The sequence below is a fragment of the Heterocephalus glaber genome, unplaced genomic scaffold (assembly GCF_053883595.1).
Source record: "Heterocephalus glaber isolate CG9 unplaced genomic scaffold, H.glaber_assembly_v1.0 deba00001586, whole genome shotgun sequence".
NCBI lineage: Eukaryota > Metazoa > Chordata > Mammalia > Rodentia > Bathyergidae > Heterocephalus > Heterocephalus glaber.
The window spans coordinates 6,156,874-6,180,259 of NW_028258364.1; the positions used below are offsets into that span (position 1 = coordinate 6,156,874).

General features: G+C 35.0%; 1 protein-coding gene across 2 annotated transcripts in view; it reads right to left on the reverse strand.

Annotated features, from left to right (window-relative positions):
- The window catches only part of LOC106010261 (N-alpha-acetyltransferase 15, NatA auxiliary subunit-like), a 141,165-nt gene that overhangs the window by 13,719 nt on the left and 104,060 nt on the right, over nt 1–23,386 (reverse strand). The window contains exon 6 of one of the 2 annotated variants that reach the window (XM_087193267.1): nt 534–22,332. The exons of the other annotated variant lie outside the window; for it this stretch is intronic. The gene's annotated coding sequence lies outside the window, so the exon portion shown is untranslated. Of the gene's footprint in view, nt 1–533; nt 22,333–23,386 lie in introns of those variants that run through there. 2 annotated transcript variants of the gene reach the window in all.

A 23,386-nucleotide genomic window follows, 5' to 3' on the forward strand; every position in this document is an offset into this window, starting at 1 on the left:
CAAGTCATGTCAGTGAAATTTATTGAAACAAATCTTTTATTTCTTATAATGAATAGTAAAAGAATTTTTAAAAAGAAATGTTTTCTTTACAATCTTACTATACCATTGCAAAATTGTTTAATGTATGTGGACTAATAAGCATTTGATTGAAGCTGAAAACACAGAAGACTTTAGAATATTAATTTACCTGAGTGCAGAAGAAATGTTCTTATGTTTCAAAGCCAAATAATTTATATGCCAACAATTTTTATTAAACAAGTAAAACCTGCATTATTTCTTTCTAAAATATGTATCTTTTTAACAGAGAAGTTACAACAAATTACAATAAATCTTTTCTCAAAGAATTAATACTATTTTAATAGCTCTAAGTTTCAAACACAACTTAAGAAATTATTTTTAATAAGACTGTAATTGGAAGAACACCAGTTATATTAAAAGCATGAAATTTTAACATGATGATTATAATCATTATGTATTGCAACTATGTGGTAAAAAATTTACAAACTATCAAATATATTTGATTCTAAGCATGTTATAAATGATGAAAATTCTTGATCTTTAAATACATCAAAAGCAATCATAATTTTTCCAGAGCAAAGATAACAAATTTAATTATTATAATTACACACTAACAATATTGAACACAAATCCATTTTGCAAGACTGGTGTAAAGATGACTTAACAAAATCATTCACTCTATCTAGTTTTGAATTTTTTTTATGTTAATGTTCATTGAAATCTGTGTGGCTCCAAATGAAAAAACTTTTTCTCTTAAATTTCTCCCAGAATTAAGACCAGAAAATACTAAGAATTGCTTTTTAGCCATTGTTGATAGGACTCTGATAAAAAGTAATACAAATTTAGAGGAGAGCGGTGCTTAACATTTTGAGGTCATGGATAGGGTTAATAATGTGTGTGTTCATTCAGACCCAGGCCTCCATAGGTGTGCAATCAGGCCGTGAACAGATGCTCAGAGGCACCTATATGTGCATGATTCAGTGGTTTGCCATGGCTGTCCTGAAATTCTTGATGTTCTTGAACCAGGAGCCCCACATTTTCATGTGGTACTAGATCCAGCAAATTATATATTTGACCCCATGTGGCTACATATTCCACATGAACTGTGACTTCAGAAACTTCCAGTCTCCTTGAGAGAGACAATTAGGAGGGAGACAAATAATTCTGTGATTAAATACTACAATGAGTAGCATGAAAGGAAAGAAAAGAAATGGTATTGTCTTAGTATGTTTGTGCTTCTACAACAAAAAGACTGGAAGCTGGGTCATTAAGAAAAGGAATGGAAATTTATTTCTCAGTTCTGGAGACTGAGAAGCCTTAGATCAGGGCATTGACAGGTTTGGTGTCTTGTGAGGACTGCGCCCTGCTTCCAAGGTGCTGCATCCTCTGGAGGGAAGACTGTGTTCTCATGTGGCAGAGTAAAAGAGAAGAAGCTCACTCCCTCAAATCCTTTTACAAATACCTTAAAGTCATCAATGAGGACTCTGTCCTCCACTTTAAATCACTTTCTTAAGACTGCTCACTTCTTAATACTGTCATATTTGTGATTAACTTTCAAAATTTGGGAGGCCATTCAGATTCATTCATTGCTGTTACAACATCTGGTCCTTTTTTTTGGCTACTGTCAGGAACTTTAATAAGGTGCAGTCGATGACTCTTGCTTCTTATAGCTATAGGTCAAAGAGGAAGGGCATCACATCCGGCTGGCTCATGCACTGCTGTATACTTTCCAGCCTAGTGGAAGCTAAGGCACGGGCCTCCTCTACAAAGTGGCCGGGGTCCTTCCTCAATCAACTTCCAGAGGCAGGATCCAGGCCTGGTGCTGACCTCCCCCTGCATACTGACTGGCACTTTCTAAAAGCTGTCTCAGAAACAGATTGTGACGGACTGTATTTTTCCAGGCTTCTGGAGCCCTCTGGAAGAAAGGGAAGTGCTGATGAGTGAAACTGCAGATCTGTTGCACGTTGAGGCCACAGAGATGTTAAAGAGGTTGCCAGTTTTGACAAAAATAGATTCAGTAAATAAAAAAGTTTATATATTTGTGTTCAAAGTCCTTGGAAAGATTGTCCTCTGAAAATCTGAGCATTTTAGTTCACTGGGTCAGTGAGGAAGGGAAGGATTCTAGATGAAAATGCTCATATTTTCAAGATACTTTCAGATTATAACTATTGTTACATATGTCCAGTTTATTCAGACTGCACTGTATATATAATGGACAAATTGAGTCCTTACAAAAAAAATACTCTTATCTAAATGTTTAGAAGTGCCCAACGTATGTTCAATGTAAAGGTAGTAAAATATTACTTTGTAAATATCTTTTTGCTAAAATTCCTATGACATATCATCTTGTGGGAATAGAATGGTTAAAGCATCTCTGTGAGCAATTGCTATCTGTTCTTATCAATGCTTGAAGGAGGTGGGAAGTAAATTGCCAAAGGTAGCATGTTAGTGCATTTATAATTGGATATTTTGAGACATTACTTTTCTGTAGTATATTTTATGGGTTTTGTTTTGCTGTTTATATAGTGTATTTAATGGACAAATAATTCCAAATTTTATAACATCTTCTCTTTAGATGTTGAAGAGGTTACCAGAATCTGACAAGTGGTAAAGTTAGCACATTTTTGTACACTTTGTGCTGAAATTCACAGAAAAACTAGTTCTCTGCAATACTTTTTTTCACTTTTTCTTTTTAAAAAAAATTTTATTAGTACATATTTGCCATACATAGTATTCATATTCATCACAGAGAATTTGTACCTATACATACTATATTTTAATTCCACTTTTTTCCTCATTTCCTTCCCCACTCTTCAATCTTCCTTTCTCTCCCCACTTACAAAAGCCTTTCTTCCATTTTTTCTTTCCATTCTTTGTTTTTTCATTCCCTTTCCTGTATTTCCCTTCCCTGTCCATTGTTTCCCTTTCCATTTGGACATGTTCTTCCTGCTTCTCAATTCCTATCCTCCATTTTGCTCCTTGTTTACCCTTAGGATTTCTCACACAAGAGAAACAATGACATATTTAAACTTCTGTGTCTTATTTTATGTGACATTTTGGTCTCAAGGGGCATCCATTTATCTACAAATGACTCAAGTTTATCCTTCTTTATGGAAGAGTATATAAATACCACATATTCTTTATTCATTTGTTGATGGGCATTTATTTGGGCTGTTTCCAAGATTTAGCTATTATAAATTGTGCTGCTATAAACATGGGTATGCATTGTCTTTAATGCTTTTGATTCTTTTTGCATTCTTTTAATTTTAATTCTTTAATTTAATTAATTCTTTAATTTAATTTTAAATTTTAATTCTTTTAATTCTATTAGAATTTTTTCTGTCAAATGGAACTTCTAGTTTTAGTGTTTTGAGGAATCTCACCTACCAGCAATGGAGAAAGTTTCCTTTTTCTTGAGAAAAAGGAATTTGTTATTGGTTGATTTTTTGATAATAGCCATTTTTTCTAGAGTGATATGGAATCTCAGTATGGTTTTAATTTATATTTCTTGAGTGGCTAGTGATATTGAACTTTTTCTCATATGTTTATTTGTTGTTTGTACTTTTAATCTAAGAAGTATCTATTTATTTAAGATGCCTATTTTGGGGCTGGGGATTTGGCTCAGTGGTTCTGGCACCTCCCTCGCAAGTGGAGGGTCCCAAGTTCGATCCCTTGTACCAAAAAAAAAGATAGAATATAAGATGCCTATTTTTGGATTGGGTCTTAGAATTTGGGGGTTCTGGGGTTTTTTTAGTTTTTTACATATTCTGGATATTAGTCCTTTGAGGAATAGCTGGTAAAATGTTTTTTTCTATTCTGAGGGTTGTCTCTTCACTTTGCTCTTGGTTTCTTTTGCTGTGTAAAAGCTTTTTAATTTGACATGATCCCAGTTGCTGATTCTTTGTAATATTTACTGTGTGATCAGATTTTGTTCATACAGACTTTGCCTACACCTATATATTCAACAGCCAACATCATACTAAATAGTCAAAAGCTGAAAGCTTTCACTCTATTTTAACTAGAAGACCCCAAAATCTCCACCAAAAGACTACTATAAACAAATTTGGTGGCATAGCAGGATAGAAATCCAACACTGAAAAATCAAGAGCATTCCTGTACACAACTAACAAACTCACTGAGAGAGAAATTAGGGAAATAATACCTTTCACAATAGCATCAAGAAAAATAAAATACTTAGGAATCAGTCTAATGAAGGAAGCCAAAGACTGTTACATTGAAAACTACAGTACAGTGGTGCCTCAGTTCATGAACTTCTACCATTGTACTCTAAAAAAGTTGATGGGAGAGGATATCAGAAAATGGAAAGATATCCCATTCTTGGATAGGCAGAACCAATATACTGAAAATGGCTGTTATGGTTTGTATTTAGATGTCCCCTCAAAGCCTCATGTGGATGAAATGGGGCTTTATTTTTCAGAGGTGGCTGAATCTGGAATATGGCTGAATGCTGGAATTAAGGCCAATTGTTTACTAAACCACTACATGTGAGTGATTGGTTTAACACTCCCCTAATCCCAGTAGTCTGGATAATATAAAAGGGACAGAAAGATGTTTCTAAGTTTCCCTTGTTGTTTTTGCTGCCTTGTGGGCACCATGAACTGTTTATCATGTGTGACACCTCTCTGCCATGTGACATTCTGCATTGGAGCCAGACAATTATGGACTGAAACCTGTGCAAATTGTAAGCTTAATAAATCTTTCCCCCTTTAACTTTGGGTGTAGGATATTTTGTCTCAGCAAGTAAAGAAAAGGAACTAAGACTTCCAAAATTGTTATACAGACTAAATGCAATCCCAATCAAAATACCAACAGCATACCCCATAGAACTAGAAAAAATAATTCTAAAATTCATATGGAACCAGAAGTGACTCAGAATACCAAAAGCAATTCTGGGCAACAAGGGCAAGGCAGGGGGCACCATACTCCCCAATATGAAGTTATACTACAAAGCTACCATGGTAAAAAAAAGCATGGTACTGGGGGGAAAAAAACAGATCCAGTGATCAGTGGAACAGAATAGAAGATGTGCAAACAATTCCAAGCACACTCAGCTACCTTGGATTTGACAAAGGTGCCAAACAGCTTCACTGGAGAAAAGATAGCCTCTTTAATAAATGGTGTTTATTGAAAAAATTGTGTTCCATATGCCTAAAATTGAACCTAGATATATATCTCTCACTATGCTCTAAACTAAATTTGAAATGGATCAAAGATCAAAATGTAAAAACAGAAACACTTAATTTTTTGGAAGATAGAATATGTAAATGAACTTTGGATTCAGTTATCTCTAACATTACATATGCTTGTACTTGTTCACTGGATTGAAGTCAGAAAGAAGAAAGTAAGGAGGAAATGATTCAAGGCAGAATGGTCATATTTAGAAGATACTTCAAATTATAACCATTGCTACATGTACACTTATCAGTGCTGCAAGCACAGTGGACAAGTTCTTATATGAAAAATCTAGTCCTACATATGTAGTAGCACTTGATATATTTAAAAGTAGAAGTAGTATAGTAGAACAACACTTTCTGTAAATAGCTTTTTAAAAAATGATGGGTAATACCATACTTGGAAATAGAATGGTTGAACTACCTTTGAGTAGTATACTTTCTATAATTGTTCATTAGGTTGCAGGAGGAGGGAAGGAAGAAATTGCAAAAGGTGTTCTGTCAGTGTATGGTAGAACATTTTAGCTTTTCCATTGCTCTTATGTTACATACATTTCATTTTACTATGCTCTACTACATATATTGTGTATGTACCAGACAGGTGAGTCCTAATTTTATAGTATCTAGTTTCTAGATATTAAAGAGTTTGCCAATATATGACAAAAGTAGAGTTAGTAAGCTAATACATTTTGTATACTTTGTGTTAAAATTCACATAAAGGCTGTCTTCTGAAAAGGATTTTTAGAAGTATAATTGTAAAAATCACTTTTGAGTGATACATGATCCTATATAACATGTGATAAGGAAAGAAGATTGGAAGAAATGAAAAATTTCTAGACCAAAATGGTCCTACTTAGAAAACACTTTCAGATATACCCACTGTTGTTTGTGTGTAGTGTATTCAACACTACTGTATATATAGTGGACAAATTTGAGTCCATATTTGAAGCATCTAGTCTTTCTAGATATTTAGGAGTACAAGACTATATTAAAAGTAGAGGTAGTAAATAACACATTTTGTAGATATCCTTTTATTAAAATTAATAATGAAATACTGCCTTTAGGAAATGGAGTGATCAAACCACTTCTCTGAGTGGTACACATATTTGTGCTAGTTCAGGGAGGAAGGAGGAAAAGAAAGTGCAATGGGCTTTAAATCGGTGTGTTTTGGTGAAGCAATATTGACAACTGTCCCTTACATCTGTGCATTTTGTTTGTCTATCTTTGTGTATAGTTGTACATAAAAGACAAAGGAGTCCTAATTTACATCTAGTCTTTCCAGATGTTAAAGAGCTTGCCAGTGCATGACGTAAGTAGAATTAGTACTAGTTAACTTTGTGTTAGGGCCGGGGATTTAGCACAGTGTTTCTGGCACCTGCCTCGCAAGCACAAGGTCCCAAGTTCGATCCCCGGTACCAAAAAAAACAACAACAACTTTGTGTTAAAATCATAAGAGAGACTGTTCTTAAAACCACTTAATTCCAGAAAGATAATGGAGTGGTGAGCAGTAGTAAATCAGCCTTTCTGAGATTTAATGTCCAGATGCTGGAATATACCAATGTGGGGAAAAGAAGGAAGGAAGGAAGTATGTCCCTGGGACTCAGCAAGGATCTGAAGTAAGAATGGGACCCCACTGGAAAATTGAAGAGAAGGACCTCAATGCAGAAGAGGGAGGTGGCAAACAGTGCTTTCTCCCTGAATCTCAGCTCACAGTATGAAAGAGGTGTCTCAAGCCTACTGAGGCATGATGACTATGAATGATTCCCAAGGCCTCCCTGTAGAAACACACCAAGGGAGCAGAGCAGTAGACACATTGCAGGCTCCAGTGGCTGGTGAGTTATTCTGGGTCAGATGTCCCCAGGAGAGGGTGATTGGCTGGTTGCCATTTTAGAAAGGGCACAGCTGAACTCAGGACTCAGAGAAGACATCAGTGTGCTCAATCTACCAGCTCCTAGTGTCAGGGTGAGGCACAGCCATGGGAGATACAAAAGGTAAGGGAGTTGAGTCAAACCAGCAAAAGGCACCAGTGTGCAGTGTTGTGGACTGAACAGCTTGAATCCCACCCTCACAGCCAGAAACCAGGATCAGCCTGAACTTCCTGGAGTTGAAAGCACAAGCTTACTTGGATTATCCACCACCCTACTGTAATTCTATTGCAAGCTTGCTGGAATAGATCAGCAGGGATCTGTGTACTATCAAGCCCCTTTCTCTAACAGAGACAGCAGAGATACGCCCTGAAGGGGATTTTTTTCTTTCTTCCTTTCTTTGTTTTTATTTCTTGATTGTTCTTTTTTTCACATGAGTTTGAACATTATTCCTAGTTTTTCATATTGTTTTGTTTTGTTCTTGTTTCTGTTTCTTCCATCTTTTTCCCCTCCTGTTTGTTTCACCAGTTTCCCAAAGTTTGGATAATTTTCCTTTGTCCATCTGCCTTTCTTCTAATTTTTATATCTTCTATTTCTCCATTTTTTGCTCTTACCCCTTTTAAATTTTTTCCACTGAGAGTAAAATTGCTCTTTTGAGGGGATATTTACTGTATACAACTTTCTGGTTTGTTTTACATTTTTTTATATAACTACAAATCTTGTTCATATGGCTAAAGGTGACAAACTAATAGTTACCAGTTTGACATTTTCTAGACTGTGCTTGATGCTATTTTTATTAGTGAGTATACTACTTTATCCAAGGTGACACATTTTCCTCCCTTGAGGATATTATAAAGAGTAGAAATTAATCCAATTGATAATAAGAAAAAATACAAGGAATCTATGAATCAAAGAGTTGGTTCTTTGAAAGATTAAATAAAATCAACAAACTGTTAGTCAACCTTATCAAAAAAAAACAAGGAAAGAAAAAACTCAAATCTATGCAATTAGGAGTTAAAAGGATGAAATCTCAATGGATGCTGGAGAAATCTTGAAGATCATCAATACCTACTTTGAGAACTTGTATTCTAATAAGACGGAAAGCACAGAAGAAATGGACAGATTCCTAGATACATATAAATTACTAAAGCTGAAACAAGATGTAAAATTCTAAATAATGCAATATCAGTCAACGAAATTGAAGAAGTAAATAAAAATCAACCAACAAAGTAAAACATAGGTCCTGACAGATGCACTGCTGAATTCTATAAGAAATTTAGAGAAGATCTAATACTGCTACTTCTCAAACTCTTTAATGAAATTGAGAAGGAAGCAACACTTCCAAACTCATTCCTTGAAGCAAGCATTACCCTGATTCCAAAACCAGAGAAGGATCCAGCCAGAAAAGAGAACTACAAGCCAATCTCCCTAATGAGCATAGAAGCCAAAAAAATAAAAATAAATAAAAAATAAAACTCAATAAGATACTGGCAATCAGAATGTAATAAATAATCAAGAATTTTATACACCATTCCAAGAAGGATTCATTCCAGAGATGCAGGGATGGTTCAACATATGAAAATTAATAAATATAATAAAACATATTAATATCACCAAGGACAAAACCCATGAGATCATCTCAATAGACACAGAAAAAGCATTTGACAAAGTCCAACACCCACTCATGATAACAATGCTACAGAAAATTGGCATAGATGGTCTTTATCTCAATCTGATAAAAACCATCTATGACAAACCAACAGCCAACATCATAATAAATGGTCAAAAACTGAAAGCTTTCATTGTAAAATCAGGAACAAGACAAGGATGTCAACTATCGCCACTCTATTCAATATAGTTCTGGAAACATTAGCTACAGCAATTAAACAAGAAAAATAAATCAGTAGGAAAGAAAGAAATGAAATTAGCATTATTTGCACACCTCATGATATTCTGCATAGAAGATCCTAAAAACTCCCTGAAAAGATTCTGGATTTAATAACGAAGTTCAGTAGCATAACTGAATAGAGAGTCAGCACTCAAAAACCACTAGTATTTTTGTACATAAATAACAAACTCACTGAGAAAGAAATAAAGGAAACCAAACCTTTCACAGTAGCATTGAAGGAAAGTGAAATATTTAGTAATCAATCTAATGAAGGAAATAAAAGATCTTTACATTGAGAACTACAGTACTCTGAAAAAATCCTCTTAGTACTCTAAGAGGATATCAGAAAATGGAAAGACATTCCTTGCTCATGGATAGGAAGAACCAACATAGTAAAATGGCCATACGTCCAAAATTGTTATACAGACTTAATCCAATCTTAATCAAAGTAGCAGTAGCATATTTCACAGAATTAGAGAAAATGACCCTAAAATTCATTTGGAACCAGAAGAGACTTAGAATAGCAAAAGCAATTCCGGACGACAAAGGCAAGAAAAGGGGCATCACAATCCCTCACCCGAAATTACACTACAAAGCTACCATAATAAAAACAGCATTGTACTGGCAAAAATACAGACCTGAAGATCAATGGAACTGATTAGAAGATACAGAAACAACTCCAAACACACTCAGTCTCCTTATCTTTGACAAAGGGGCCAAACACCTTCCCTACAACAAAGCCTCTTCATTAAATGGTACTAAAAAAACTGGCTTTGCACATGCTGAAGATTAAACCTAGACCCATGACTCTCACCATGCACTAAACTAAAATCAAAATGTATCAAAGATCTAAACATTAACGTAGAAACACTAAATCCACTGGGAGATAGAATAGGTAGAACTTTGGAAGACATAAGTGTGCAGAAAGACTTAATTAACAAAACCCTGGTCACAGAAAATATTACAAAGAATCAACAATTGGGATCTCATTAAAAAGGTTTTGCACAGCAAAAGAAATCAGCAACAGAGTGAAGAGACAACCCACAGAGTGGGAAAAATTTTTTCCAGCTGTTCTTCAGACAAAGGACTAACATCTAGCATGTACAACAAACTCAAAAAAGAAAAATCAGAGCCCCCAATTGTAAAAACCCAATCCAAAAATGGGCATCTGAAATGAATAAACATTTCTCATGCAAAGAAGTGCAAAGGGCAAATAAATATATCAAACAATGTTCAACTCTTGTGGTCATTTGAAAGATGCAAATTAAAACAACATTGCTATTCTATCTCACTCCAAAAAAACCAGCTATTATCAAGAAATCAACCAATAATAAATGCTGGCAGGGCAGTAGGGAAAAAGAAACCCTTCTCCACTGTTGGTGGGAGTGTAGACTGGTGCAACCACTATAGAAATAAGCATGGAGATTCCTCAGAAAATTAAAACTAGAGGTTCCATTTGACCCAGCTGTTCCCTTTCTCAATATCTTTCCAAAAGAATTAAAGCAGCATACCAAAGCGATATATGCACACTCATATCTATAGCAGCACAATTTGTAATAGCTAAATCTTGGAAACAGCCCAAGTGCCCATCAGTGGATGAATGGATAAAGAAAATACTTTAAAATATATATATATATATATTCCACTCTGCCAAGGATAAACTTGAGACATTTCTAGGTAAATGGATGCACCTTGAGACCATTTACTTAAGTGAAATAAATTGGATGCACAAGTTTAAATATTGCATTGTTTCTCTAGTGTGAGAAACCAAAAGGGTAAACAAGGACCAAAATATCTAGTAGATATTAGGAAGCGGGAAGAAAATATTCAAATGGGAAGGAGAACAAGAAGGGTGAGGGAGGAAGGAAGTGAAAAGAAAAAAAAGAGACTAGAAAAAAAAAATGGAAACAATGCTTTTGTAAATAAGGAAGGTTTGAATGGAGAAGAAGGGATTGGGGAAAAAAGAATCAAGATATATTATGTACAGATACAAATTCCCTATGATGAATGTGATCCTGATGAATGTGATCATTATGTAAAACTAAAATGTACCAATAAAATTAATTTTAAAAATTCACTTAGAAAGTGAAATTGAAAGTCCCCTCTAATTATTGCATATGCGTATATCTGTCTCCAGTGTGAAAAAAGATGGAAAGGGTTCTAGGCCAAAGTGTTCTTATTTGGATAACTTTTAAAAAATCTGGTCTTTGTTAAATATATATGTGCAATTTATGGAGTGCTACTATATATACGGGAAATTTCAGTTCTTGTTGTAAATATCTACTTCTTCCAGATGTTTAAAGTTCACACATGTGAAAGTCAAGCATTACTTTATGTCTTTTAATTATTTTTTGATTCTTCACAGGAATGGTTGCATTTTGGGAATTGTATTGTCAAACATGATATCTTGGAGAGTATGCTGAATGCTCTTGGGGCAAGGGGAAATATGCAGAGAGGGAAGTTAAGTGAGTTCAGATTGTTTAGCCTTTTCTATATATACATTTTGGTTAATATTTTTGGTGTCACTGGATAAGTCCTAATGCCCAAATTTTGTTGGAAGTTGCAAAACAATCTCTATATAAATGTCCTTTGTTGGTTTTTAGAAAGAACTGTCTTCTGTAAGTCACCTATTGGAGCTAGATGTGGTCCTGAACTTAATCAGTGAAGTGGTGAAGAGGAGAAAAGGCTGAGGGGTAGGGTTGTTTGCTAGTATCTCCATATCTGGTAAATGATTTGAGAGTATAACAATAGGTTTGTGTGCATTTTTGGTAAAGTACTCAGGTGCACAAAGTTCATATTCTATTGCACAGCATCCAGCATCTAAATTTTATAGATGTCCTGTGGTGATAGTACAGGAGGTACTGGAGGTAGTGAGTTAGAAAATGTGTCAATGTCTTTTTGTCATAATTGATAGAAAAGATGCATCTTGGACTTGGAATTTTTATACGACTTTTGGGCATTGTGTATCAGGCCATTAATCTGGCAAGAGAGAGACAGAAATGGGTATACAAGGAGAAATGTATGCAGAGTGTTCAGATTTACATTTTGATGACAGCCGTTGCCATAGATATGTGTGTGTCTCACATATATTATATATATACTATAGAAATGAATTAACAATATTTTAATAGTAGAGGTCTAATAACTCTCAGACATATGCTTGGTGTACTCTGTTGCTTTATATCTCATTTTAAACTGAGCATTAAGAAAAAACAGTATTTTTATTGTAACTCTGCTAATACTATCTAGAGGCCTGTTGCCATTTTTATCTTCAATAATAAAGCAAGAAAGGCAAGATTACAATTTTTTTCTAACAGATTCAGCTAGCATAGTATATTCTTGGTTATCAGAAATATTCTTCTTTGTGACGGTGCCAGCCGTCACTAGTCGAACGGTACCTGAGAGGAGGGGAGAGGATGAAAGAAAAACACAACCTCTGAGGAAAAGAAAAAGGAGAGAGAGGCGGAGGAGAGACCCCTCTTCCCACTTTATTGCCCTTTATATACCTTTTCCACAACCCCCAACCCGTCCTCTGTACATAATTCGGCGACTAATTATTTTCCAGGGAAAAGGTCGAATGTATCCTTACAACTCCGGGAATAACGTTCCCTTGCACTGCAGACATTCGAACTCTTTCTATTTAACCACTCTCGTTACAAGTAACCATCCTTGTTTTTGTGCCAGCTGCATATCCAGGATTCATTATGTTCTCAAGAGACTCAGAGGTCTCTCAAGGTTATTTCAACCTTTCGCTCTCCACACTTCTTGTGCTCACTTTGGCAGCACATATACAAAAATATTCTTGTAGCTTTGGGATTTTCAATTAGTATTCATAATGTGTGGAAAAGTATGACACACATCGTATAATCTCAATCATACAAAATGACATGTTGTGTATGTACACATGGGACCTAGAAGGACACATCCAACTAAGTTGTTTGCGACTACGAATGCCTTTGTTCTTTACTTCTTGTGTTTTTGTTTCCGGTATTCACACATTAACTTTTAAAAAGCAAACATTATTTTTAAACTAAAAAAAGAATAGATCATAAAAGTATGCAAAACGTGACTGCCCAGATTGAGGAGAGCTGATTTACACAGTTATCATGGCATATGATAGAGGAAATATTAAAAACCTCAGTGAGGTATGTGCACTGTATGATGTTCAAATGCAAGAATTATGAAATAATATTTTGCACTGGAATTATTATTGGACTTACCATTTATTAAGACCATAAGCAGTCCCTATAGCTGAACACAATTGTTATCAGATCAGTGGAAGATCAGGGTTGATGATTGTAAATGGTATTATGGAAATGTATATGCTGATAAAAGTAGAAATGGTGGGACCTCAAAGCAATAGAGATCAAGTAGCATTGTTTAAATGCCAAAAGACAGGACCACGTTCATAATAATGACTAGAAATGACAAGAAAGGTCAAAGTAGAAACCAAGGGAATTGGACTTGTGGAGAGGGATGGAAATAACCTGCATATCAATGGCATTGCCATATCCATGGCCATGAATAGAATACATCAATGGTGTATCCTATTAACCATCTCCTTCCCTCAGGGGAATATTCATGGACAGACTATACTAGTGCTACATAATAACTGGACACTGGGAGGAGAGAAGCATCTGATTATTTCAAATGTCTGAACTGACATTGATATCAAAAGTCCTAAAATCATCATGGTTTCCTTATTTAAATTTGAGACACGAGGGCACCAGATAAAACATGAAGTCCTAGTTGAGGTCTGATTTACAGTATGCCTGCTGTGTCCACAGATTCCAGTGGTCATTTCCCCTGTCAGTGAATAATTGAAACTGACACTCTTGGCAGCTGGTACAAATCTTATATTGAATAGATGGTGGATGATTAGGCAAGAGTCTGTGAAACTACCGACAAACTTTTCTAAAATATACATCTAAAACAATATCACATTTTAGAATTGATAGGAAAAATTAATACCCTTAAAATATAGTATGCAGGGATGGGAGATCTGATAACATCTTTTTAAATTCATCAAGACCCTGCATAAATGTGAAAAATCTTTAGAGTAGCTGTGGACTACTGCGCACTCAAACAAGGAATAGCCTCAAAGATTGTTGGGAGCAATGCTACATAATTTTAGGGAAAAATCATTTGATTAGGCCTAGTTCTCCAGCCTATAGGCCAGCTACGGCATTCCGAGACATAATTCCATTTTGGCCTCTTCTCCATCACACCTGAGACCTCAGTGATCCCCTGGTGCTGCGATGCTCCAGGGCAAGACCACACCTGCGGGAGACACCCTGGGAGGAACCAAATCTTCATCTGCGTAGTTCCTCATTGTTCTTAGATTTCCACCCCCCCCACCAGTCTTTTGTTACACCTTGTTTATCCCAATATGAAGTACTAAAATCTACATATTCATCTGTTACATTTGTTTCTCCCATCTACTGAATAAAAGGTGCTGCTAGTTAGGGGTTTTTGTCTTTGCTGCCCAGAGCAGCACTGATCAGACTCAACACTCAGCTTCTTCTCAAAGTCTCATTTTTCTACCTTTCCTGTAATTCGCCTTGTGCTGCCCTGGCTCGCAGGAGACTAGGACTTACTGCAGGGGTTCTAGCAAGGTCCCCTTTCCCTGTTCCCTACAAAAGATAATCTTAAAAGCCAGGTGACACCTCTGTTTTAAAGAAGATGAATATTATCTAAGGCACACAATATGTGATTATTGACTTGTGAATGCTTTCTTTAATATCTTATTTAAAATAAAATATCAGAGGGCCAGGGATTTAGCTCAGTGGTTCCACTGCCAGCCTCACAAGCGCAAGGACCAGAGTTCAATCCCTGGTATCAAAAATAAATAAATAAATAAAATATCAGAGGCAGTTTATATTTGTAATGAAAAGAAAACCATACACAACCACCGCTTTGTCTCAGGGCTGCAGTCTTACAAAATGTAGATGGAAGAGACGTAGATCAGCTGGCCTTTCAAGATGATCAAACTGATACACTTCATTAATAATATTATGCTATGTAGGCCTGATAATGAAGAAGCTAATGCAATGGAAACATTGTTGGCTCATATATACTCCAGAAGACAAGAGGCAAATCCTATGTGGGTTCTGAGGCATTTACATTGGTAAAGGCATTAACAGTTGGAAGATCATGAACATTGTGGGCTATTTTGTTCAAAGGTAAAGAAAAAATTATTAAATCTTGCACCCCAATCCAGGAAGAAGGAAATGTTGTAATCCTCTTTGGGTTCTGGAGGAAGGATATTTCATACCTGTTATTCCAGCCCATTCACTGGATAATGTCAAAACAGCTAGGTTTGAGTGAAATCCAGAGCAGAATGTATCTTTTCAGCATATCCAGACTGCAGAGCAATCAGTATTGTGATTTAGGCCAAAACATATGTGTTTTTTTGACCCTATGTGTTTGGAGATATCAGTGGTAGGAAAAGCTACCCATTTGGAATTTCTGGCAGTTCCTAGTGAGAAAATTAGAATAGCCATTTTGATTCTGGATCAAGGCCATGACATATTTTGTAAAGGTGTAATTAGATACCTTTATAAAAACAGTTCCTGGCATGCGAGTGCCCTGGTAGTAAAAGAATGCCTGCCAGTTGACTATGAATCTAGAGCAGCTCTCAATGTAACAAGGCCAATCAGACCACCAGAATGGAATTGAGAAGACCCAACAATAATCCAATAAGAGATGCAAAAGGAACAGTCAGTACTAAACATGAACAAGACCAGAGTGCACAGGTAAGTGGCCCGAGCACGAAGACTGCATCCATGTGGCACACTCAACCTTGTGACACTTCTTCTTTAGTTCATGCCTAAAGTCTTACAGGTGAACCTCTACCACCATTGGCAAAGGGGTGAAGAAGTGTGAGCTTGTTGTATAGATGGGTTAACTTGGTGTGTGAGTATAAACTGAAAGTGGACAGCAACCGCACTATAGCCTTTTCTTGAAAGATAGTGACAAAATCTCTCAAAAGATCATGATTTTGGGTGAATAACCAGGCACTGAATAGAGAAGCATCCCAAATTTGAAATATAAATGGCTTGGCTGAATAATAATCTCTCTAGCTCATATAACTTTATCAAATAAGAATATGACTTTAAAAGGAGCATTGATTCTTTAATATCCATGCTTATTCACTATTTCATGCTGAGAAAGAACTGTTTACTGTGTATGTTGAGAAAACTTTTGCATAAAATACTTAAGTGTATAAAATGAGTTTGAATGATTTAAAATAGAAAAAGTATTAAAAGTACTGAATTCATGAGCTTAGTCTAAGTAAATGCTTTGAAAATGATTTGGCAAAGAGGATAATAAAGTTACTTTTCTGATCATACTTTTCTGATCATTTAGAATTTATTATTATAATTTTTTATTTCTATATTTGTCTTTCTTCCACAGAAATGTATATTCCTTTTTTCAGTTTTAAATGTTGCCAAGTAAAAATTATTCAAATGTAATCCAAGCTTCCAAATCTACTAGCCACAAAGAGTAAAATGATGATATCTCTGGATATGAAAACATAACAAATGCCAGAATGGAAAACCTCTGAATAATCATGGATTTCAACTACTGTTTTATATAAAACTATATTTTGACTCAGAATTTTAGAAAAAGATGACATAAAATAATAAACATGTCTTCTCACTTATTACAAAATTCTTTGGAATATAAATATGCAGTATATGTGCAGTCTCATATACTTGCTTTTTCAGTAGCTTCTCTGTATTATTGGTACAGTGTGAAATGGATTTTGATCCATAAAACATTATATAGAGAAAAAGTAAAATCAATTACCTTGAGGTGTTTTAAGGTTAACTATAATCAGGAGTATAAACTTGTCTTTGTTGTTGCTATTATAAAAATTGGGGGTTATTGTTTGATTTGGTTGCTTATTTATTTGTGTTTTGAGACAGGGTCTTGCTCTGTAATATAGGCTTGCTTGAAACTCTGTGTAGCCCAGGATGGCTTCTAGTTTCTTATCTTAGCATCCTGAGTTATTGGGTTATAGGCATAGGCATGCACCACCATGCTACCTACTTAGGTGTAATTTGTTTGCCCAAGTTGCCTATAACTTCTTTAAAAACAAAGGTCATTTATTTTTCAGTAGCTTTTTATTCCTATCACAGTTGTTTGCAATTTAAAATCATTATTGCATTTAATCTCTATGATTACCCTTAACACGTATTATTATAATTATTTACTAGTAAATAAGCCAATGATTCTCTTAAGTGGGTTATGTTTTTAAATACCAGAAGGTAGGCTTGGACTTAAATCATTCTGACTCTGAAGCAAATATGATTTTCTATCGATAACAATTATTTTTGTATACTTTCCCAAATTGATAATGAATCACAGAAAACTAGAGTAGTACACATATTTTCCCCTCCAGTGTCAGTTTTTTGTATAACTGTAAGATCTAAGGTTTTCCTTTCTGTTTAGAAACCAACATTTGAGCATCTGTGCAGTGGTAAATATTGTGCTAAACTGAAAGAGTTCTTTTTCTATCAATCAAATTAGGATTTGAAAATTAATCACAAGATTTGGAGTCAAGTCACTGCTCAATATTGTAGTTCATAATACATGGTTCTCTTGTGTAGGGGATAAACTATCATCTTAATTAGATATCTAAATTTTGAGTAATCTGTAATGATAGTGTTTTTCTGTGCAACTACTGCTGACAATTTTAATAATTGCAGCCAAAAGTCATTAACTTTTAAATAATGATTAAAAATCAGTGACAGTGGCGCTTACTCATCATTCATGGTTTCCTTTAATTACATAATAATCCTAGCTAATGATATATAGTGTTCTTGCTATCTAGAACAAAGTAGTTAGAATTTTTTATTCTTTTACCAATGAGAAAAGTGAATCACAAAGCTTAGCAATTACTCAAGGCACACAGCTGGAAATGAAAGAAGGGAGACTTGTAACATGGTTGTTTTTGTCAAAGCCTATGTCCTTACCCATTGTCCTAGCTAGTGAAGGGAGTCTGAAGGCATTGGCTTAATGTAATTTTTAGAACAATAAAGAATATTCCCATCAAAGACTTAATTACTTAGTAATTTCAAAAGTGGTAATGTTAAAACAGATGTTATAATTCTGTGACACAATTAGTGTCCTCTCATGAACAAGGAATAAGTGTACCTTCAAAAGACCCACAGCATGATTAGATTATTTTTCTGTTCTAACAGCAGACATTGAAAGACTTTATTGTGGCACATTTGTGAGTTTTGGAAATTATTACAAATCATTCCATGTTTCTCTGCAGGGTCTTAGTTTTGTTTTTTTCAGAAGAGAATGAGACTTTTCTTAACTGTGAGCCAAAGAATACTGCGTTTAATTTCCCCAAAGGGCAAAAAGCACTACATGATGGTCCCCATTGTAAGAGAAAATGGCAAGAAGATCAAATTTTTGTTGATTTGCACTAACATTTCCATTTAAAGTAGTGTTGGGACACTGATTATCCACTACATACTAGAAGTTGTGGAGCAGATGATGTGGTACATAAAGAATAATACCATGTCAAAATTGTGCTATATTCAAGCTAAATTCCTTGGTATTTTTATGGAAAAGGAAGCAGTTTCATAGCAATCTTTATAGCCATCTTTGAACTTACTATTTTTGCAACATTTTTCTGAATCAATAACAGTTGTTTCCAGATACACAACATCAGTCTTAAGCAGCGAGTATGCACTCACACAAACTTGGAAGGCAGTAAAGAATTTTCATTCCTTTGGCCCAGTACTACTACATCCAAGTATATAGAGTACCACCTTGGCAGTCTTGGGTTTCACAACTGTTTTGACTTCTTTCACGGGGGAGAATATTCTAAAGGGTATTGTTCAACGTTAATCACCTTCCCAAAAATTACTAGAAGAGACTCTCAAACAGGCTACTGGAGACAAGCCTTGGAGTGGTGATTTGCATTGTATTGCAGTGTTTTAAGATGATTGTGTTTCTGCTTTTGCTAAGTTTAATCTTAGTAAACACAAATGTTATCTAGTCCTTCACAATGACATTACACAGCTCTTTAAGAACTGTGATAATTGAGAAGGTTATGTCTACATGAAACAGCTGGTCAACAAGACTTGAATAGGCTTCTTGTCCTTTCAGTCCAGCAGAGACTGGCTTAGATTTGTGCTTCACATTACAGTATAATACATGGTCCTCCTACTTATAGGGAGTCAAGAATATTAAGCAGATATGTAAAGATTCTTTAAGGGCATGACTCTACCTTACATCTTTTTTATTATTGCAAACATAATCTTACTGAAATCATTAGAATCATAGAGATGGATTCTTAGGGGTGCAAATCATTCATGATAGTAGACGAGAACCCAGAGTCAAACACTATGTGAGGGGATATTTTCAGGATGACTAAATATAAAAACCCTTAGAAACATATCTAAGGACACCAGTAATGACTTTTGATTTTGCATCCTGCAGCTTTAACAGAAAACATTTCTTCTCTGACAGCTTGGAGCAAATTTTGAAAATAAGTTACTTAATTTCTATAGCTGGTTACAAGAAAAAAATAGCTCTCCAAATGTTTATAGTTTGCTTAGCTAAGCAGAAACACATTAGTATCAGCCCAAGGATTCACAACTAGAGCTGGTTTTTGTTTTGTGTCTGTTTTTTTTTTTTCTCCATCATTGCGAATTGTTTCTTATTCAGTTTGGTTTGGTTTGGCTTGCTGTAGTATTTGGGCTGTTTTGAAAGCTACAGAGTTTTAAGTGTGGTTAATCCAGAGTATTAGTTGCAACAATAAATCTTTGTTTTCTTCAAGGACAATCTAGTTCTGAAGTTAATTCCAAACAGTCTTTCTGAAGAAATACAGTACTGCTCCTCATTTCAATAGTGGTATTTTGTGATTACATTAAAGCTAAATATTCCGAACATATTCTTCAAAGTTAAATTTGTGAAACTTTCATTTCTGAAAAGAAATTATGCCCACATCATCTGTTGTGTTAAAAGCAGACAGATGAGTTTTTTAAAATGTTAAAAATCAACACACTTTATTTGATTTCAAAATCAGAATATTTTCAACCCAGCAGCTAAAATTGTTAGAAAATATTTGGTACCTATTGAAACATTCATTGGAATTTGGAATGTGTGTTAGAGTTTAAGCCAGTAAATCCTTTTTAATATTAATATGTTAGCAGATGCCATAACTCTAATAACAGACTGAAAGATTTTTAAGTAATTGTGCAGAGTTAAATAATATTATCAACATAAAATTTTTCATACCTTAGGGACTTAAATGTGCTACATTTGAGTATGAAAATGATTTATTTTACTTTAAAATGTTTTAAAAAATTAAATTCAATAAAAATGTACCTTAAAGCTTACTCTATCATATATATTTCATGTTTTCTGTGTGCCTCGATCTTTATGCAGACTTCTACTTTATCAGGAGAAACGTAATATAGTATCATATGCTTTTAATTACTTGTTACCTCTGTCATTTTACATAGAAATTTTCTTCTGAACAGAAGAAAATTTTTCTTTTAAGACTATGCATGCAATGCCTCCATAATAGAATGTGTAATTTAATGTTTTGCTACCATAGTTACCTGTGGTTTTAGAAACAGTGAATGCCAAAGGGCTTCTGCTCATTTTTGATACTGAGGTATGCTTATGTAAGTGTATCTCCCAGCAATAAATTAAATAACCTCTTATACATTTTCAAATAAAATAAAAGAGAGACATGAAAATATGCTTCTTTTTCTGGCAGAATAACAGTGAAAAATTCAATAGCTTTCCTTTCATAATTTTGGAGTCCTTTTATTTTTGTTGATTTTTCATTTAGTAATTCGTGAAACCAAACTGTTTTTGATACGCTTATACTTACCATTCAATACAGAATATTTCACTTATAGTCGTCAAAATGTGCATGAATTATTTCCCCAGGAATTCCACATCAAGCATTGACTGAATGTCGCACCATTCAGTTTAATTCTGACACAATCTACCTGGAATTAGAGTCAAATCACACAGATGCAATTCTCAAGCCCAAAAGACTACTGTTTACTTCAGATGTCAGTAGCAAGTCCTTGGTTGGAAACTGTACTTTTGATGAATCAGCTATAAATCGGTGGTTCCTAGTACACTCAATAGGTTTGACTTATTTGATAGGGCAAATCATAGAACTTAGGAAATACTGTCCTTATACTCACAGGTGTATTGTACAGGATACAGATGAACATCCAGATGGAGGTAATGCATAAAGCAAAGGGTGTATGTCTTCCATGCCCTGTCATAGTGAGCCACCCTCCAGGTACCCGTACATGCTCACCAACCCAAAAGATCTCCAAATTATGCCATTTGGAGATTTTATGAAGGCTTAATTGTGTAGTTATGATTGATTACATCATTTATGATCAACTCAATAATCAGTCTCTTTCCCCTTTCAGGAGGTAAGAAGATGAAATTAAGAGTTCTAACCCTCCAACCACATGGTTGATTGCCATGACAACCAGCGTCCATCTTGAGGCTCAACAGGGGCCCACCAAGTGTCATCTTGTTAGAGCAAAAGACACGTTATTTAAAAAAATCTCAAAAGTTTTAGAAGTTCAGTTTCAAACACTCCTATCATCAGGAAATTACCAAAATGTTAGAAGCTCTATGTCAGGAACTGAAGTCAAAGACCAAATGTTAGAACAAAAGCTTCTCCTAGCAAAGCTCCTTTAGGAGCTTTGTTGCAGGAACTAAAACATTTCTTACTATATGACAATACCACTAAACTCAACATTTAATTTTATGTGTTTCTTCATCCCTCAGCATACAAGTGTGCATTCCATCTATATTTCATTATCAAGAAAACAACAATATGCATACTTTCATAAATGGGAAGAGATCATTTCCAATCATTATTTACTTATATCTATTAGCAAAATGAGCTTGCTAAAACACTGTTACCTTTGTCAAATTTAGTATTAAGGTATTCTAGTTAACTATTTTTGTATAATAAACCATCCAAAACTTGGAGGTTTAAACAACATTTTATTATCATCTTGTGTAGTCCCAAGGATTGACTGGACTCTGGTTGGTTTCATCAGGGAATTCTCATGGAATGACATGGCTATGTGCAGACTATGCTTATTTGAAGATTGTTCTCCATTGAACATCCAGGCTGACTTCTTCATTCAAATGTTTGGAGCAGAGCTGGGATAATTGGAAAAGTTAGGAGCGGGGCATGTATCTGTCTCTCCAAATAGCTCCTCTGGGTGACAAGTTGAACCTTTCTCACAATTTGGTAGTTTTAGGGTAGTAAGAACTATTACATGTTGTCAGTTAAATTCTCTCCAATTTGGTATATAGGCAGAAGATTCATGGCATCCTGTGTCTTAACCTTAAAAATCACAGGAGGGGGGGGGAGAGAGAGAGAATATTAGTTGAGTGGGTAGTCCAAACTTAAAACAGATAAGGAAACACACAAGGGAAATGATATTGGAAAATATAAAGTTGGGTTGGGTTCATCTGTTGAAATTAGCTACTGTTGTTTATATCTAGATATCCCCACAAAGCCTCATGTATTCATAGGTGGGGATTTTGGGAGGTGATTGGATCATGTGGTGTGATACTCATCAGTGGATTATAGTGATGTTTATAGCTAAAAATAATGCTGGGAAGTGAAGCCTAAAGGGAGCAGGTTGGTCACTGGAGGTGTGCCCTGTGAGGGTTTATCTTTCTCCTCCTTTAATCTGTCTTTTCTTCCTGTCTGGTATGCCATGAATAGCCCTCCTCTGCCATGTTCCTATGTCATGCCACCCTGCTTTGGAACCAGGAAACTATGGTCTGAAAACTGTACAAAAGGTGAGCTAAAATCAACCTTTCCTCCTTTAACATGCAGGTGTTGGATATTTTTTCCCAGCAATGAAAAAAGTGACTAAGACAGCTATAATGCAGTCACTATATGATTAAAATTAATACCTGGTTCTTAAAAACAATTTAGAAACAAACAAAATATTTTAATTACTTTTAGAAGTTCCATTTTGACTTATTAAAAAATTACCTCTCCCAATGTTTCTTCTAGTAAATTGAAGAAGAGTGAAGGAAATGATTTCTGTGAAATCAGATTAAGATTAAGAAACTTACTTTAAGAATCTGATTAAACTTAATTTTTAAAATGATCAACTTTTAAATTTTTCCCTTTAAGAGTTTTTTTGAGAGTATTGTGCATAGAATTGGTTAATTGCTGTGGCTATATTATACCTACCTTGTTGATTTTACAGAAATTCCTCAGGATTGCTTTATTTAGATACTGCTTTAGATTACCTTGATAGCCACTGCTGGTATGATCAGATGCTACTTAACACAAGATTTGATATAGTGTTAAGAATGAGTCCTTTCCTAAGGCTTCTGGACCATCTACTGCTGCTCAGAATAAATTCATCTCATCTTAA